Genomic DNA, 21,493 nt, shown 5'->3' with positions numbered 1-21,493 from the left:
GTCCATTTTTCTATGGTGAACTCTCTCTAACTCACACTCTCTGTTTCTGTTAGTTCTTTGTTTTAATTTCACAAAATTTTTATAACTCACCCAATTCACCCCCTTTTGGGTGAGATTGCCACTAACATTTGGTATTAGAGCAGGTCTCTTCAGTAAAGACTTAACAGTTCGAAGAGAGATCCCATGGCAGGATTCGGAGACAGCGTGCTACCTGAAGGGTGTTCAACATCCAAACCGCTTGGCTTTAATGGAGAAAACTATACCTTCTGGAAGATGAGGATGAAGATCTTCATCAAGGTGACCGAGTATGGATCATGGGACGTGATCGAGCATGGTAACTATGTTCCTATGAAAACCGTAGACGAACAGCAAGTACATAAGAGTCCCAGCAAGTTCGATGAAGAAGACAGAAAGTTGGTGACTCTAAATGACAAAGCCATCTGTCACATCCAGCATTATGATAATTAGAGATAAGAAATATTCTCAAATTATTAAGGATTAAAAATAATAAGGAAAAGTCAAAGAATTTTGGTGGAAAATAATTACAGTAATTTTCCAAGCCAATTATAGGAAATTGATTAATTAAAGAAAATTGGTCAAATGTAAATAAGAAAAAATATTTTCGAGCCATGGAAAATTAAGGAAAAATAGGGATAATATCCTTTGAGAGTTATATGAAATTATAAAGTTGGTTTTATGACCAAATTACCCTTAGAGAAATTATAAGAGAATTTAAGGGTGATTTAGGCTAATTGAGGGATTTTATTTGGAAAATTCCAAATAAATATTTTAAGAGGAATAAAATTCTAAGAAAATTCCTATGAGATCCCAAGGAATTATAAGGAATTATGGAATTAAATGGAAACCCTCAAGTGTCCAAGATTTTTCCAAATAAATGTGAAAAGTGGAAAAATCCCTAAAGAGAAGGAAATTAATTTTCCTTTTTATTTAAATATTAGGAAATTAATTTTGAGACAAAGAGGGCAATTTGGGAAGATAATAATGAGGAGAATAAATTAAGGATTTGACAAAAATAATTACAAAGACTAAGTTACTGTAATTATAGAAAAGAAGTTAAACTCAGAGCCTAAAATATACCAGTAAAGCAAGATTGGTGTCTTGCAAATCCAAGGGATCCTATTGAGCCATATGTCAAGCTCTTGAAGGAGAAGATTTGAATTAGCCAAGTGTCATTCCATAAATGGAGAGGATTTTGACTTTAGTAATTAATTTCATTTGGAATTATGTTAATTAGGAAAGAGGAATCAAGACTTAGTAGGGTAATGACACTTGGACTATCATTAAAGAGGGTGGTTGAGATATGTTGAGCCAATTAATCAGCTCTTCCCTCCCCATTTTCAGACTCATATTTCGTGCAAGGGAGGAAGTGGAAGAAAAAGAGAGAGTTTGAGAGAAAACAAGAAGAAAGGGAGCACCTTTGGTCATTCAAGCAAGTTGCAAGGTTAGATCTTGGTACTAGAGGTGTTCTTACTTTGTTTTCTTTCATTTTTATGGTTTAAAATCTGTCTCTTCCCTCTTTTAATGTGGACCAAACTGATTAATAAAAAGGGGAAAGAAGTTTTGATCATAACACTTGTTAAGACACAACAACACAAGCTAGATCCTAGTGTTGGCAGGTGAGTTTAAGTGATTTTAAAGCATTTTTCATGGTTGTTGTTGTGAGAGTTATTTTCGGCCAAGTGAAGAAATGGACCCTAGGATGAGGTTTTCATTGTTTTAAGGCTTCCATGATGCTTAAAATGAGGAATGGTGTAGGGTAGACTAGAAGAAACAAGTGTTGGAAGCTTAAAAGCAAAGCTGAAAATTTTGGGTCAAAACCTCTAGTGGTTTGGTCAAGGTGTGGCTGGAAGAAGCAAATTTATTTTCATAAATCTAAGCCCATTTTTGGAATCTTCATGAAAATCCATGTAGGAACAAGTTAAGGAGTGGTTTTTAGGGTTAAAGAGAACCAAATCTAAAACTAGTGAACAAAGGAGGGAACTTTATGGTTCAAGAATCATTTTGATGTATGTTCTTGCTTTTTCATGGTTGGATAATGATTCTTGCTGCCATTTTTGTTGGATCACATGGTTAGGGTTTGATATTTGCCAAGGGAAAGAGGAGAAGGAAGAAAGGCTAAGACTTTTGGAACAAGGTAGTAAGTTAAACCTAGCTACTACCACTAACTAGCATTGTTGATTATTGTATGGTTAATTACTATTATTGTGGTGGAGCTTTCTTGATTGTTATATGGCCGCTCTTTATAGTATCTTGCTTTGGCCTTTCCAGGTTTGAGTTTGCCAAATGATAAGCATGTTAGTTCACCAATAGTAGCTAATATGATCATGTATAATAATGATGCTTGCTTGGTGTTATAGTTGGTTAATTTGCTACTGGGATTTTCAAAAATCTCATCCCCCAAAAATAATGTAACATTTTAGGACTTGAATCCTCCAAGGGGAAGCTGCAGATTGAAGGTTGATTTGTGGAGTTTAGCCATAAAATTTCGTGATAATATTTTGGTCATGTACATATTAAACTAATAGTGCTGGAAGCACACTGACTCTGACCGGTTCACGTGACTTTTTGATTATGTTTCTGAATGCGTTAAATCGTGAAATTTGGTATCCTGATATTCAAATTGATAGCTAATACGTTAAAAATGGCCCAGTATATGATTTATAATGATTTTTCAAAGTTAATGGTCAGAATCTGGACATCAGGGTTTTTGGCAAATGGACAGTGTTGTTTCCTCCAAAACCTGATGCTTTCTCATAAAGAATTGGATAATGAGATTATTTATCCTTGAAAGAGGACTTAAAGAGCTTTAATTAGAATTTTGAACCATCCCAATTGGATTTTTTTAGAATAAGTTATGAATTTTTGAAGTTGGGCCAGAAAAACAGGATTTTTACCCGATGAACAGTAAAAACCCGAAAATTAGCGTTTTTATGGTAAAAAGTGAGCCCAAGACCATCCAATGTGGTCAAAAATGATTTAGAAAGGAACCTAAGTCAATATTATAGTAAGGTGTGACACCATCAACATACTTACCTGTGCACTGAGCCAACGAGAATACTTCTGAGTTTCCAGTCTGGAAGCTGTGAAAGAAATGTGGGAAGCACTGGAGATAGCTCACGAAGGGATCACCAGTGTAAAACAGAGCAGAATCAATACTCTCACCACAGAATCCGAGCTATTTAGAATGAAGGATGGAGAGAGTGTCTGAGACATGGAAGTCAGATTCTCGCATCTCATAAATCACCTCATGGTACTCAGAAAGAAGTATAGTCAAGAGGACCAAGTGAGAAAAATCTGAAGTGGTCTCACAAAAGAATGGGAGCCGAAGGTAACAGCCATTAAAGAAACGAAAGGAGAATCAATTGGCTCTATTGCAGTGCTATTCAAAAGCCCTGCAGAATATGAGAGCAAGCAAAGATATAAAAAGGAGATGAATGAGAAAAACCGTAAAAGTATCGCTCTCAGAACTCAAGAGAGCGAAGATGACAACGAAGAAGATCTGGAGGATGATGAAATGGATCTTATTGTCAGAAGATTCAAGAAATTCTACAAGAGCAAAATCGGAAGGAAGTGTCAGTCAAAACGCAGAATCTCCACATCTCAGAATGAGCCAAAAGAACCGATCATCTACTTCGAATGCAAGAAACTAAGACATATCAAAGCAGAGTGTCCCTAGCTATCCAAGATGAAGGATAAAGAAAAGAAAAAGAAAGATTCAGAAAGAAGAAAGCCTTTGTCACATCAATCTGGGGAGATAGTTCTTCAGAAGAAGAAGAAGAAAGTGATGATGAAGAAACCGCCAACATCTGTCTTGTGGCTCAGGAAGACAAAGAATCAGAGATAGATGAGGTAATCACTTCTGAACCCTCCTATGATGAATTACAATCTGAATACAATACATTACATTTAGAATTAGTAAGAATTACAAAGGAGTTGGTAAGCTCCAAGAAAAGAATAAAATTCCTAGAGCAACAGTAAACAAAGCAAAAGGACAATACAGTCCCACCTCCAGTATGTATGGAATGTGAATAGAATAGAAAGAAGGCCGAGGATCTCATAAAAACCTTAGAAAAATTCACTAAGGGTAGTGAAATGTTCAAAGTGATTTTGGGAGCTCAACGGTGTTCGATGGATAAAACTGGAATATATGATCCTGTTCAAGATAAGGTGAAGGGAAAGAAAAAGAGTAGTGGCCGATTGTATCTTACCTTCTTTAGAAATAATATTCACTCCTCTAATCATTTTGCACTATATTCTTATTGCAACCGTAAAGGTCATACAACCTCTTCTTGTTATCACAAGAAGAAAGGAATTTACGGGACATTAAAATGGGTGCCCAAAGGTACTTTTGTGCCTAGGACAACTCATAAAATGTCCTATCTTTAACCCCCCAAAGCACGCATTCGTAAACCTTATGGTTCAAGTAGATCATGACACAAGCCCGCGGATTTAAAATTTCAACATAATTACTTGGGTTACTATTTACTGTTTAATTTTCAGATTACAGGCCCACCTTCAAAAATCCATAACTAATTCCATAAAAATCATATTGAGGTGTTCTAAAATTTTAAAAAGCTATTTCAATTCTATTTAAGGGAAAAATATCCAATTAGACTTATCTTTGTCCAATTCATACAGTTTAATCCATAAATATTACTGTTCATTTCAAAAATCTGGAACTTTCAGATTCTGTGCCTCAACTTTGGAAATTCGTATCTCCTTGTGTACACATCTAATTGCAGTGATCTACCTCTCATTTTAAAGCTTGGGATATTTAATATAAGTCTGCCAAATCTCATGACTTAACTCATTCGTTTGATGGGTCAAACTAGAGTTACAATCTCATTGCTCTAGGACGTATGTTTTATCTTTTAACATCTCTTTACTTTAATTCTTTTTATTTCTTTATCATATATAACATGGGCTTACTCTTTCCCATTCATGCTCACATATTTCTATACATGCCATAAGCATTATAATTAAATACATGGCATCATAGGCCTCCATGACATAAATCACATAATAGGAGAATTACACATTGAATAATAATATCATTCATTAACATGAACAATTCTCCACTTTCTTCTCCTTGCTTCTCATGCCATTATTTCCCATCATTGATTGACCTAAATAGTTGGTTAGAGAGGCACTGAGATTTGAGAGAATCTCAGCAGTAAATAGTACCATATTAATCATGCTAGATGGATGTTAATGCACTACACACAACTTGTTTATTCTCTTGTTAATTAGTGACATATTAGCATGCTCAAAGCTAACTTCTTGATGCATGGCCATGGAGACATAATCTACTCATCATGAATAGCAATTACAGCAGCTAAAATATATCACAATAACATTCAAATAACATGTACACAGCAACACACAAGCATACAACATCAAGTAATGACAATAGGTAAGTTCACTACCTTGCACCTCAAGCTTTCCTCTTACTTTTCCTTTGACTCCCTTGACTTTCCAACCATGTGGGCATTCGATTAAGATCACCAAACATCCTCTTGGATGTTTCAAAGGTCCTAAACATAATCACAATGATCATACAATCTATTAGGACTACTAGATTACATAATATCTAAAACTAGCTCTTTTGAACCTCAACCCTTTCTCTTGGTTTTAAGGTTTTCTTTCTAGCTTTTCTAACATAAATCTCATCATTTCCCATCCTTAAGATCCATTTCTTGTCAATTAGGACCACTTTAGATGGCTTAGATTCGAGAAGATCAAATTTGAAAATTTTGCTTCGCGGGGTACTGTTTACGCAGAAATTCCAAAATTTTTTGCTCAAGTTTGAACATTCATAATTAATTCTAGAAAAATGAAAATTGAGTGTTTCCAAGTCTCACTGAAAGCTCCTTAAGTTCTCTTTAAAGGAAAAATAGTTTTAGGAACCAATTCTATTGTGAACAGTACCAAAATTGTACGGAACTTGACACTCTGCCAAAGGTTAAACACTGTTTCCAGATTTCAAATCCTAACTTTGAAAAATCACCATAAATCGTAGACATATCCAAATGAAGTGTTCTCCTATGGATTTAAATCTTAAAGAGTTCACTTTAATCATGCCAAATTTTATAATCACATACAAAGAGTAACTTATTCGAAATAGGCATCAAATCATATGCTATAACCATCAAATACCTTGATCTTGAAACTTGAACCTTGTTCCTTTTTCTTGACCTTCACCCCTACATTTTTCTCTAAATTTTGGCAGGTTTTTCCCTCTACAAATAGCTGCCAAAATACTCTTCCAAGGTGGGGTATTTATAGCCAAAACTTTGTCTTGAATGGACTAAAATGCCCTTAGTGGCTAATAGAAAGGGTAAGGGCAATTTTGGAACTTTAACTTGACTTTTACATCATTATTGCATCATCTTCTTGCATCATCCTTACCTCATTCTTCTAGAAGATGCCAAGTGTCACAAATGTGGTGGAGAAGAAGGGAGATTAGATCTTAGCCGTTGGATCAAAACTTAATCCTTAAGTTTCCTTCAAATTTACTTGGCCCACATTTCTCCGGCTTTCTTTATGGCCTTCCGAAGCTTAGAAAATTCTTCTGTCTACTCCATAAATTCCCTTTAATTCTAGAGAGTATCTATGAGTTTTCTTAGGCCATAACACTTCCTTTAAGCCTTGCATAGAAATTCATTTACTAAAATACCTTTTTATCAGTGTAATTGGCTTTTTAATTTATGAAAGCCATTCTACTGGCCTTTTGGTTGTGGGACTAATTTAATAAATTAGTACAACTTTTAACGATTTAATCTCATTTTTGTATACATTTTTGAGGTCTCTTGCTATTTTAAATAATTAACTCAAATGGTATACTTTTTACCGGCCATAACCTCATAAATTCCATTTAAGCTGCCTCAGGGATACTTTCGTCTTTTCTCTTCACAGAAGAGCCTTAGAATATTATTTCTATTATGAAATTAACCAACAATAGAAGTAGATTGGAGAAGAGAAGTAGACAAGAAAATGAGAGAATGATATTGTATTCCTTTACTTGCTTCACTTGTATCACAATACAATGGCATGCCTTATTTATAGGCATAGTCTTACACATAAGTTACATTTGTACTTAAATGATAGATAGTGGATAATAAACCACATGAATATGAGTGGGGGGAGTTACAAGATTAAAGGCATAGTGTAAAGGTAATGGAGTAGTGGAAGATTAATGCCTAGTGGAAGTAGTGGGAGTTGATGATGAAGTTGAGAGGAAGAGGAAGAGGAAGAAGAGGAGGAAATGGACATCCACATACTATAATATTCATAACACTCCCCCTTGGATGTCCATTATATAAGATATGTGCCTCATTAAAAAATTTCAACTAGGAAAAACCCTGTGGGACAAAAACCTAGCAGAAGAAAAAGAGTACACATTTATTGATATACTATTTGCTACTGCCTCATTAAAAACCTTACTAGGAAAACCTAGTGGGAAAAAACCATAGACAAGGAAAAAAGAGTACAACGTGTATTAACTCCCCCTCTTGATAATATCAATTGATATCCTGAGTTTGTGGCATCCGATATCATGAACAAGTTTTTCAAATATTGTAATTGGAAGCGACTTGGTGAACAAATCTGCTAGATTTTTATTTGAACAGATTTGCTAAATATATATTTCATCATCTTTTGAATATTATGAAATACTTTATCTGGAATTACTAACATGTAGATCAAAAAGGAATCTAGAATTCTATTCCAATGTCCTTCGTGACGAATTATATCTTAGTAATAAGTTAACAACAAATGATATGTCAAGTCATGAATGACTGATAAGATATGATATGGTACTTCTAGACCAAATAGTTCTTCATCAAATTCTGAAAATCTAAAAGGTTCTTTATTCACCTTTACAAATCTCACAACCATCAAAGTATATAATGGATGTGATTTATCCATATAAAAACACTTTGAGGCCTTTCTTGTATCAATTATTTGATACACAAAAATCTTTATTTCTCAGGTATTCAATTTGCAATCCAAAGCAAAACTTTGTTCTTCCCAAGTCCTTCATGTCAAAATCTTTCTTTAAGCAATCCATAGCTTTTGTAAGCTCTTTAGGAGTTCCAATAATATTTATGGTATCAACATAAATAATTATAGTAAACTCATTTTCAGATCTCTTCATAAAAATGCATGGGCAAATTGGATCATTTTTATATCATTTCTTCAACTGATATTTACTTATTCAGTTATACCACATACGCCCTGATTGCTTCTGGCAACTTATTTAACTTAATCATTGTTCTCAAGAACTTAAATTGTATGCTTCTGGCAAGTGAAATTTTTAGAGAATTTCATATATTTTGATTCAAAACTATAAAATGGATCATACATACTGAAATTATTTTAATCTTCATAATATTTTATATACTGAAAGATTTTCTTATATATGCTCCTGGCATATTTTTGATCATCCAAGGATTATCATGTAAATTTCACTATTAATGATCCTCATTCATGGGTCATAATAATATTTAACATGCGCATTTCATAACTGCCAGACTATTCAAATATGTAAAATTATATCCACCACAAAGTAATATGTCTCATTATTTGTGAAAATCTATATTTTCACATAAACGTCTATATATTCTATAAAACTTTATATGTGTTGGGACTACAGGCCTATTTCCACATATCGAAATAATATTTTCATCATGTCTTTTTCCTTTTCCTTTTCTTCTTGGCCAAATTTATATCTATTTTGTATGATAGATCTATACGTCAGATCCTCTTTTTATCATGTGATAGTCTTATGAAAATCATTGTCGACAACTTTACCTTTTCGGTTCCATTTTTCTTTTGTGACATAACTTGTTGAGATCTCTTTCTTCCTTTTCAGTTACTGAACCTCTTCTGGGGTTTTACAAGTAGTTATGTCTTGAACTCTTCTAGAGTACATGCCTCCTCAATACAACTTCTAAGTTGTATGCTCCTCTTTATTCAAGATATTTATATTGGAACCGATTAACCTCTTATGCTTCTGACATGTCTTAATATTTAAAATAATTGGAGCATTTTCAGCTGGAATAAGAGATTTAAAAATTTTCATTCAGGTCATTAAAATATTTTGTAGTATTCCATGAATGCAATTTTGATGAACTTCTGGTCCATACTGATATATATGAGGATCTGTATTTGATAATAATAATGCATTCCATGCATTTTCTTTTCCAGCTACTCAATTTCTCCCCCTCATGTTAGGAAAATTTTGTCAAATAACAGTCAACTAATTATACATTATAAGTCTCATAAATCCATTTGTTTCTTTTAGGAACATTGTTTTGTTCCATTTAGAGACAAACAAGAAAAAGGAGGTTTTTACCCAACATATGTCCCAACTTTCTTTTAATATCCATCTATGTGCATTATGGTGGATTGGTAGGAATAAATATTGCACATTTAACTTTTTTTAAATGAAAAATATCTGGCTCCTAACCAAAAGCCAATTTTATTGGGAGAATTTTGTTACCTTGATGTCTATAAGTGTTGTAATATATTAAGTCAAACATGCCAACACAAAAATGGAAAAATTTGTTCTCATAAATATTGATCAAGCTATTCACGGAGGCATTAACAAATGATTTTGCTAGATCAATCTGTTAAGCAGGCTTTTCAAAATTAAAAGCCTGATATATAAATTCTCTAGCATCTTTAAAGTCAAGTTTTGGGAATTACATAGTCCAGAAATATTTATCTAAATAATTTTGCAAACTTCAAGTTGCAAATTAATGTCAATCACACATCTTACCATTTTATATAGATGCATCTATTAAATATTGAATACTTGTATGGTTTATGTGCTTCTAAATGGGCCCATATATATTTCCAAAAATGTAGTGATCCATTCGAAAACAAAACATAACTAGTGATATTTTATAATCAATTTTCTTTGAGAACAAGCAGCACATATGAATTCTTAAAAATGTTGGCTATTCAAAAGAATCTTCTAGTTCTTTAATGGATATCAATACATAATCTTCAATAATTTGTTACATCATATAGTTTAAGATAATCAAACAAGTCATGCCAACAATAAATCTAATTATATCAGTAAACTTCTGGTTTACTGTACCATGTTTCATTACCAATAATAAATTTTTTAATATATGATTGATGATATCCATTTATGGAATTAATATGAAAAATATATCCAATATCAACTCATACTTGTATTCCAACAGTTTTTCCCCTCAAGATTGAGTCATTCAAACATGATTCCTTTATTCATATATTTTATAAACAACTGCTAGCATATAATAAGTTAAAATCAATAACCTATCTTTTGCTTGGAAGCCCAAGTACTTCCTAGTTTATGTATAGTTACGGACTTTAATCCAATTGTACTATAACATTTATACTCTTTGGAGAACCAAAGCTGTGATGTAGATCTATGTGTCATATTTTTCACTATCAATACTTTGTCTGCTCATAAAGAAAAATCAGTATTAGTTCTTCTGGAACTATATTAATACTATTACATCTAGTTCTTCAGGAACTATATAATTTAAGACGAATATGAAAGACAACTTTATTTCAATATATCATTAACATAATAACAAATAATTATGAGTATCACAGATTTAACTTGCAATACACATAGAGAACACAAAAATGATGAAAAACATGAACTTTTAAAAATAAAGTACAAATAAGACTTAACAATTCAAAACTTCTCAATATTGATCAAGATACTATAACATTTAAAATATTCAAAGCTAATATTAAATCATATCATATAAATAAGATATAAATAAACAAAATATAACTAGTAACTTTTGGATCTATTTGATCTATTTAATTTTATATCACACACTTATCAACATCACAATATCAAATTCTTATAATAATTTGTTCCTCAGAAATCACAATAAATTTAAAGACCGATAAAAATTAAACATTATACACATAGCCTTCTAGGCATATACTTATATGTTTTCTATTTTTATATATATACTTTGGGCATCTATCTTTCTTCACAACTTATTGTTTTCAGGCATTAGAGCTAGCTTCGATATTTTCATAATATCACATGGCCTTTTTGATTCCACAACTATTTTTTTGTAACATTTGCTTTTCAATGAATTGATACATATTTGTCTATATCATTTCTAGTCATATTATAACATTTGTTCATAATTTTATCATATTGATCATAGGACTATTACTTTTTTCGCTGTTATGATTTAATAATCAAGCCTAAAGATTATTGTTTTTTTAGTTATCAGTTCCACTGATACGATGTGATCATACTTTTCATTACTCTTATGGATATATTCTTTGCTTTTAATATCACACCATCATTTTTCTCAAATATTAGTCTTCTGGACTATAACAAAATTTTTAGAACTATGAAGTTCTTTTGTATCATTTAATTTTTAACCATCAATCTTCAGGACTTTGATATAGATTATCAAATTGTGACAATCTTGTCATGCCATCCGTTACTACGACAAGATGGTCTTTTATCAAATAATCATCAAAACGTAATGTGGCTTTTGGCCATCTAATCACAAAATTAAGAATATAATGGCTATTAGCCATTCATTTATATGTTTAGCATTTTACTTTCTAAGATAAGAATTTACTAATATCGAGGATGATAATCATATAGAATAATATTATAGATGAACATAAACCTCATAGCAAATCAAGAAGTATAAGAATAGTAGGATCATAACAATATAAGAAAAGTAAGAAATAAAAATAAAAATTTTCATATCTCAATACGATAAATAAAATATTCGGCTACCAATGAATCAATAAGATTAATATACAAAACCACCATTTCTTCTAAATAAATTAGAGAAATCTTACCAAACTGTTTGGATCAAACTATCTTCATTCAACAAACAAAACTTCAATGTGTATCAACTAGGAGCCATGAATTCTGATGGTAGAGTCTCGTGCTGATAACGTATCATGAAATTAACCAACAATAGAAGTAGATTGGAGAAGAGAAGTAGACAAGAAAATGAGAGAATGATATTGTATTCCTTTACTTGCTTCACTTGCATCACAATACAATGGCATGCCTTATTTATAGGCATAGTCTTACTGATAAGTCTCATTATTTGTATATATTTCTAGCCCTAAACTCATGCTTTTGCCATCTATATTTGCATACTTTGGGCATAATTAGCTTCCAATGTGCATAAGAGTTGGTGAGAGGAATTGTGAGGTTTTGCAAGTGTTTTTACATGTTTTTATATGATTTTATATGTGTGTACTTTTGATCCCTGCTTTGGTATGAATTTCAAGAAGTTTCAGTAGCATTTTCGCCATTCTGTCTGAGGCGCCACGGCTGATTTGGGAAGGCGCCGCGGCAGATTTCCAGTGGTACTCTCAGTGAAAGGCGCCGTGGCGGATGGACTAAGGCGCCACGGTAGACGGAAGTTTTCATGAAGCTCAGGATCATTAATTGAAACGACGCTGTACAGGACAGGCGTCGCGGCGGATTGACGGAGGCGCCGCGGCGGATGACGAAAATTTCCAGATTTTAAAAGCAGAGTCGCGCGCTTCAGTGAGGACAAGATTTTCAGTTGCCCATTCTCCCTCCAGACGCGATTTTCTTGCTCTCTCCGCCCTCTCTCATTTCTCTCTTCCATTTTCGTCCAAATTCATCAATCTCCACCGATCAACCATGGATCTTTCATCAATTCTTGCTGTTTCTACCCTAATCCAGAGTATGAGTAGCTGAATTTCCAAGTTCTTCTAGCAATGAAGCTGACCTGAGTTCATGGAGCTGAACAGGGAGTCATTTCAGATCTATTTTCTACTTTCTATTCTAAGAGTCATTTGTTTCAGTTGAACAATTGTGATTAGAATGAAGGTTGAATGATTAGATTTATGTTTCTTGGAATTTAGATCTGATTGAACATTTAGATGTGAGTTGTGTCCTTTAGCTCAGTTGAATAGAGGATTATCTGTTGATTTGTAAATCTAATTCGTTTTACTTGGACTGTTGTTTTGTAAATCTGAATTTTGGTTGAATACATTGATGATTCACAGTTGTGGTCATTCTTAGAGAATCACAACTTGCTTCTCAAGTGTTCTTGTTAATTGATTTTCCTTCTCACAGAACAAGATAATGAATCTAGTAAGATAAGTTGTTTCTGATCTGTGTTAAGAGAGATTTGAGCAGTAGCTGAATCTATTCATTTAATTGACATTAAGAGACTCCAAATTATAAGATTAAACAAGGAAGGTTGGATAAATTGCTAGGGGAACTACTATCTCTTATCTGAATCTTCTTTTGCCTTTTACCTTTCATTAGATTTGTTTCTTGTTTCAATTTTCCTTTTCTGAACTCAAGCCTTCATCTTGGTAATTTGATAATTAAAAGTGAATTGTTAAGAATTGAAATACAACTTAAGGCTCCTTGCGAAGAATGACCTAGGTAGTGCCTCACTTGCTGCATTTCCCTAGTAAAACTTTGATTACCTAGCGACAAGGTTTATCAAATTGGTGCCGTTACCGGGGAGCCTTACTTGTTGAGGTTCTAAGCAATTCACTGATGTGCCAAGAAAAATTTTTATATTTGAAACCCAAAACTTTAGAAAAAGTAGCTTTAGTGTTTTTGAGTTGTGTTTGCATTTTCACTCTTGTGCTTTGTTGTTGAGTAGTTTCCCTTATTGCTGTGTTCCAAATTCATTCCATAGGTTGTCACGGAGTTAACACAAATTGTTAGGCTGTGAATTGTTTGAATCCTTGCTAAAGCAACCTTTTTCCTTTTAATTGTTCTTCCATTAAACCTAATGATGGGTTGTTGTTTTTATGCTTTTGAGATCTTTTCCTTGTTGAAAAATTAATACCATTGTGTTAAGGGTTCAATTTGCAGGAGTGAAGGTGTGAACAGTGTCAAAAGCTGCTGCAGAATTCGTCCACCTGGTTTATCAGTATCAGGCGCCGCGGCGGATATCATCAGTCGCCGCAGCGCCTTTCACAGAATCAATTCTGCAACAAGCGCAGCGGCGGATTTCACCAGAGGCCGCAGCGCCTGTCCGATTTCAGCTCGGCACTCATCTCTGTAATAGAGGCCGCGGTGGATCTTAGGAAGTGTCGCGGTGGATTTCACCTGATTCCCTCTTAACTTTTTGTTCTCTCTCTGACTTCTGTCTTTTGTCTAATTGCTTTTTCACATTTATTTTATTAGTATATTCTCTTGTTCTTTAGTTGCATGTCCCAGGATAAGGCTCTTATACCTTTTGATTGGGAAATCAATAGAACTCTTAGGCAAATCAAGAAAACTAAACAAATAGCTGAGTCTAGTAAGCAACCTATAGTGAGTGAACCTTCTCAAGTTAAAACTTGCTCTTCCTCAGAATCTGAATCTACTTTAGGAGGGTTTATAGACAATCATTTTGTGATGGATCAAAATAATAACAATGCTCAAACTGAGAGAGGTGATGCTACAAATAGACCTCAAATTGAAAGGTAAGCTGAAAATGTTCTCCATAATGCTAATCTTCAACTGAATAGAGATGAGGAGAATAGGAGCATTAGAGAAATTAATAACTCAAGTGTGAACTGTGATACATGTGGTTTTTATAACTTTGAAGCTGATTTTGAACTTAAAGGTACCTTGATTAATACCTTACCAAGATTTCTTGGTCTTGCAGGAGATGATCCATATAGACATCTTCAAAACATGCATGTTGTTTGTTCTTCTATGAAGCCCCATGGTGCTCAATTGGAAGATGTGCTAAGGAGAGCTTTCCACTTCACATTAGAAGGAAATGCCAAAGAATGGTTGCAAAGTCTACCTCAGTACTTCACAACACTCACATGGGAACAACTAAAGAAGGCCTTTTTAGAGAAATACTTTCCTGCATCAAGAACATCTAAATTGAGGAAGGCTATCTATGGAGTTCAACAAGATAGTAGAGAGACCATGTATGAGTATTGGACAAGATTTCTAGCTATGCTTTCTAAATGTCCAAATCATCAAATCAGCAAGTCTAATCTAGTCCAGTATTTCTATGAGGGTTTGCTATCTCATCACAAGAACACAATAGATGCTGCGGCCCATGGTTCACTGTTTGATTTGACTCCTCACAATGCTTGGGAATTATTGGAGAAGATGGCTAACAACAATCAACAATTCAGCACAAGGGACAACCAATCTGTCAATGAAATTTTGAGGTTAAATCCTACTAACTTTGACTCTCAATTTGCTGCCTTGTCAGAAAGGATGGACAAGAGAATGACTAGGATGGAGCAACTCTTGTCAACTAAACAATGTGGTGCTATGGGAACATCTCAAGCCTTGGTAGCTCCCTTTTGTGACTCCTGTGGTTCTATGATGCATTGTACTGAATCTTACCCTTCTCAATTTGAAGAAGTGTTAGCCATGTATCAACAAAGATCCGGTCAATATCAGCAAAGGAACCCTTTCTCCAACACTTATAACGAAGGATGGAAGGATCATCCCAATTTTAGATGGGGAGGAGGAGAGAACAACAAGGAGAGGTTCATGCAGAATAGGTTCCAGCAACGTCAACATTCAGAACAAGTGATGGTTCCTTCCCAAACTACTCAAGAAGTTGGTAATTCAAGGAATGATGACATGTCCCTTTTGTTGAAAAGCATGAACAGTATGAATGCTAATCTCAGTGCTATGGCATCTCAAATGGACAGAATTGATAAGCATACCACTGCATCTGATGCAAGAATGGCTGCTATAGAGAATAGGCTTGAACAATAGGAGACTAAGACTGCAAATTTGGCTAACTTTGTTACCCAAATTTCAGATAATTCAGCAGTTTTCAAGCAAAAACAAGTGGAGCTCTGCCTTCCAATACTGTGATTAATCCCAAGTCATTGAATGCCATAAGTTTGAGAAGTGGAAGAAAGGTGACATTCAATGAGAATGATGAAGAATCTGACTTGGATGAAGATCATTACACTAAGGGGAATTCTGTCCAGAAAGAGAAACCACCAAGTGTGGAATCCGAAAGCTTAAGAGAGAAGCAACTTCTGCAAGCAAGAAAAGAAGCTGGATTTAGAAGTGTAACTACTGAAGGTTGCACAAATGAAGCAAGCTCTTTAATTCAGGATAATGAAGGAGTCCATAAAGTACCATTAGGAGAGGACTTGGGGCAATCTTTTTCAAGAATTTCAGAGCCTAACCAAGACAATGGAAAGATTGAGCAAGAGAAAGATGAAGATTCTCACAAGAGCAATAAACTGGGAAGTCAAGGTAAGGAGGTAAGCTTGAAAGATCTACCTTTTCCTAGAGCTTTTATGTTTGAGCAGAAGGTTGCAAAAGAAAAGCAAAATAAAGAAGTCTTAGATTTCTTTAGTAAAGTAGAAATTAACATTCCTTTGCTAGATTTGTTGAAGAAAGTGCCTGAATATGCAAAATTCTTAATAGACATTTGTACTAACAAAAGAAAGTTTAAAACTAATGAATTGGTGCAAGTTGGCCCTAATGTTTTAGCCCTTTTTAAAGCTGAATTACCTGTGAAATGCCAAGATCCAGGAGCTTTCTCCATTCCTTGTCAAATTGGTAAGTTTCATATTTCTAAAGCTTTGCTAGATTTGGGTGCTGCTATCAATGTGATGCCAAGTTCTGTTTACTATGCTTTGGGAGTTGAAATCATGAAACCTACAAGTGTCTTAGTGCAACTAGCTGATAAGTCTATTAGTAATCCCAAGGGAATCTTAGAAGACATTTTGGTTCAAGTAAAAGACCTTGTATTCCCTGCTGATTTTTATGTGCTAGATATGACTAATGAGGCCATAAGTGAAAGCATATTAATTTTGGGTAGACTATTTCTAAGAACCGCCAATACCATGATTTGCATGAAGGATGTGATTATAAAAATGGAATTTGGTGGTCAAGAAATTCAATTTAACATGTATGAGATGATGAAACATCCACATGAGGATTATTCTCTATTGGGGCTTAATATGACTGATGTGTCACTTGAAAATGAGTGTGAATCTGTTTTTGAGCATGGTAGCAATGATGATACTGAAGATTCTTTCGTTTCTTTCTCCTCCATATATTCTCCTTCATCTTCTTTTTCTTCACACCTTGATGATGTGCCTAGCATTGATTCTAAAATTGATGGCTGGCTTTTCACTTGGAGTGAGTTGTCTTCAATTTCATCCATTAAGTCTTCCATTGATGCTAATTCCACACTGTCAAGTGATGAACAACTTGTAAAAAGATTGCTTGTAGATTTCTCAACAGCACAAGAGAGTAAATCAACTCTTATACAAGAAAGAGAGGGTGAAAGGCACAAGACTCATGATTGCAAGGCCAGCCCAATTCTCATGGATGAACCCCCATTTAAGGAGCATGCAGCTGAACCTTCTGAACAACAGGATTTGTCTTTAAATTCTTATCACATTTTGTATTCCAACCCTTTTTACAAGTCACTTGATCTTAATTTCTTTAACCATACAGAACTGAAACACTTCTTGGGAATCATGCGAAGTGTAGCTACTCCCAACCCTAGGAGATTAAGCATGACACCAACCAAATTTGCCGAAATATACAGCATAGGGAGTGCACTTTTGCAATCAAATTTTACTTCTGAAATTGGAATTCCTCAAGATTATTTTGCAATCTAACTTTGAGTTTTCACATGGATTTACAAATATTTTAAATGCATTGTTACAGGGATCAACTAAGGAGCGTTACTCACATGAGGATGAATGTACAACTGCAATTTTTGGTATTGAAGCTTTGAAGCAATCTGAAAATAATTGCACTACCTTGGAGCTCAAGAAACTGATACCCTCAGTAGTTCAACCTCCTGAATTGGAGCTTAAACCCTTGCCATCAACACTGAAGTATGCATTTTTAGCTGAAAATGAAAGACTCCCAGTGATAATCTCTAACTCTTTAACTGATATTGAAGAATCTTAGTTACTTGCTGTTTTGAAAAGGTATAAAAGTGCAATTGGGTGGTCTCTAGCAGATATTCCTGGTATTAATGCTTCAATTTGCACTCATAGAATATTGCTAAATGAAAATGCAAAGCCCATAAGGCAACCTCAAATAAGACTTAACCCACTCATACTTGATGTTGTTAAAAAGGAAGTAGCAAAGCTGCTTAGTGCTGGTATCATATACCCTATTTCAGATAGTGAGTGGGTAAGTCCAGTTTAGGTTGTTCCCAAGAAAAGTGGGATCACTGTGGTTAGGAATGAGAAAAATGAATTAATCCCCACTAGAATCTAGAATTCTTGGCGTGTTTGCATTGATTATAGGAAGCTTAATGATTCTACAAGAAAAGATCATTTTCCCCTACCCTTTATAGATCAAATGCTTGAAAGATTAGCTTGTAAATCTCACTATTGTTTCCTTGATGGTTTCAGTGGCTATTTTCAGGTTCCCATTGCACCTCAAGATCAAGAGAAGACTACATTCACTTGTCCATTTGGCACATTTGCATATAGAAGAATGCCATTTGGACTATGTAATGCACCGGGCACATTCCAAAGGTGTATGCTATCATATTTAGTGATTTGCTAGAGAATGGGATTGAGGTGTTTATGGATGACTTTACCATCTATGGAAATAATTTTGATGAATGCCTAGTGAACTTGGAAAAAGCTCTATCTAAATGTGTTGAAAAGGACCTTATCCTAAATTTTGAAAAATGTCACTTTATGGTTCAGCAAGGAATAGTTCTAGGTCACCTAATTTCTGAAAAGGGAATAGAGGTAGACAAAGCAAAAGTTGAAGTAATTTCATCTCTACCCTATCCAACAAATCTTAAGGAGCTTAGATCTTTCCTAGGCCATGCTGGATTTTATAGAAGGTTCATAAAAGATTTTAGTAAAGTGTCTTTTCCAATGTCCAAATTACTGCAAAAAGATGCTTCCTTTGATTTCACTGATGAGTGTAAAATGTCTTTTGATGAGATTAAATCCAGATTGATTTCTCCACCTATTTTGACTTGCCCTAATTGGAATTTACCATTTGAATTGTGTTGTGATGCCTCTAACAATGCGGTGGAAGCAGTTTTGGGACAAAAGGATGGTAAGGCTTCCAAAGTTATTGCTTATGCTTCAAAGACTCTAGATAAGGCTCAAACTAATTACACAACTACTGAAAAAGAGCTCTTTTCTATTGTTTTTGCATTAGACAAGTTTAGACCTTACCTAATTAACTCTAAGGTTACTGTTTTCACTGATCATTCTGCTGTCAAGTATCTTTTCAGCAAGCCACAATCCAAACCGAGGCTCTTAAGGTGGATGTTGTTGATTCAAGAGTTTGATATTGATATCAAAGACAAACCTGGAGCAGAAAATGTGGTGGCTGACCATCTAAGTCTTTTGCCAGAAACTACAAGGGGAGTAATTGATTCAGATCTTGTTTGTGATGAGTTTAAGGATTGCTCTGTTTCTACCTTGTCTCTCATGGAACCTTGGTATTGTCACATTGTCAACTTTTTAGTTGCTGGTCTAATTCCTCCTTCGTTGTCTCATTTTCAGATGCAGAAGATTAAAAGCGAGTCTAAACACTACATTTGGGAACCTTCAATCCTTTGGAAGGTATGTAGCGACCAAATCATTCGAAGATGTGTGCCAAATGAAGAATTTCAAGACATCTTGCATGCTTGCCACTCTCAAACTTGTGGAGGTCATTTTAGTGCTAACAAGACTGCAAGAAAAATATTGGAAGCTGGTTTGTATTGGCCATCACTCTTTAAAGACTCTTATGAGTATTGCAAGAATTGTGATATTTACCAAAGATTTGGTAGCCTAACTAAGAAACATGAACTACCCTAACACCCAATGCTTTTCTGTGAGGTGTTTGAAGTATGGGGTATTGATTTTATGGGCCCCTTTATTCCTTCTATGGGATTTACATACATTCTTCTTGCAGTTGATTACCTTTCAAGATGGGTAGAGGCCATAGCAACCAAAAAGAATGATGCTGCTACTGTTTCAAAATTTTTGAAAAATAACATTTTTTCTAGATTTGGCATTCCTAGAGCGGTAGTTAGTGATAATGGCACTCATTTTTGTAATAAATTGCTACAAGGGCTATTCACCAAGTATGGTGTGACACATAAGACATCCACACCTTATCATCCCCAAAGTAATGGGCAAGCTGAAAATGCAAATAGAGAAATCAAGAAGGTGTTGGAACAAATAGTTAAACCATCTAGGAAGGATTAGAGTTCCATATTAGATGATGCTTTGTGGGCATATAGAACTTCATTTAAAACCCCAATAGGCATGTCTCCTTATAGATTGGTTTATGGTAAGATGTGTCACCTACTGGTTGAGATTGAACATAAGTCTCTTTGGGCTGTAAAAGCATGTAACCTTGATTTTGATTCTGCTGGTATGGAAAGATTATTGCAATTGCAGGAACTTAAAGAGTTGAGACTTGAAGCATATGAGAATTCTAGGTTCTATAAGGAGAAGACGAAGATGATTCATGACAAGTGAAAGAGAGCCTTTCTATCGTTCGCCTTGGGGTTCTCAATCAAAATTTAATCCAAGCTATGCAGTATAGTGCTAACTCGGGTCGTTTCACTTTTGGGAGCCTTTATTAATTACCTAAACTAGTTTAAATGCCATGCAATGCAATGAAATAGGGTTTTGGGTTTTTAAGATTAAAATGAATGGAGCCTAAACTATATGCAATGAAACAAAACTAAGATACTATATTTTTGGTGTTTTAAGATAATAATGATGGAATGGAAATGAATGATAGGAAGTCTCTTGAAAATGGTTTTGATAGCAATCATAATTCACTTAAAATATTGGGAATTTCACAAATCATTAGGTTTTCTTAATAAGAACCTTATTAACTCAATGAGTCCAAAGCTTACATTAATGAACTCATTAATGTAAACTTTGTTTAGCTTCCCTAATGTGTAAATTGGAATGATCATGCAAATGGCTTAATGAAACACACAATCAACTCAATACCCAAACACAACTATGCAAGATAAGAGAGAATCATGAGAGAGACATTAAGCATACATGCAACTACATATATTTAAGCTCAAAGTTCAACATTAATCAATCCAATATACAAAAGATAATCAGTAACCACTGATTACAGAATTAATCAAAGTATCTAACTAAGAGTTTACAATCCCTAGACCTAGGAAATCATAAATGCCTAGCTAAAAACTGAAAATTAAAACTAAAACTCCCCTTTGAAGCTTAGGAACTCATGCTACTCCACCATCTTCAAGAGTTGATAAACCCTAGCCCTCCATAGCTTCAAGAAAAGCTCCAACTGAAGTGAATCCGTTGGCCATGGTAGCTGAGAGTGGAAAGAATTGAGATGGAGTAAAGGAAAGATGAAGGAAATGGATGGGGAAGAAGATGGAGATGGAGAGGCAAGAGGATGGGAGAATAGAGGTGTTGTAGGAGATGGAATGGAGTGTCTGGTCGAAAATAGGGTTTCTAAGGGTTTTAGGGGTCTATCTGGGTCGGATCATATGATTAGAAGCCC

The sequence above is a fragment of the Neltuma alba genome, unplaced genomic scaffold, assembly GCF_004799145.2.
Source record: "Neltuma alba isolate B1F8T4 unplaced genomic scaffold, ASM479914v2 tig00010210_pilon, whole genome shotgun sequence".
Lineage (NCBI taxonomy): Eukaryota > Viridiplantae > Streptophyta > Magnoliopsida > Fabales > Fabaceae > Neltuma > Neltuma alba.
Note: the sequence above shows the minus strand (reverse complement) of the source record.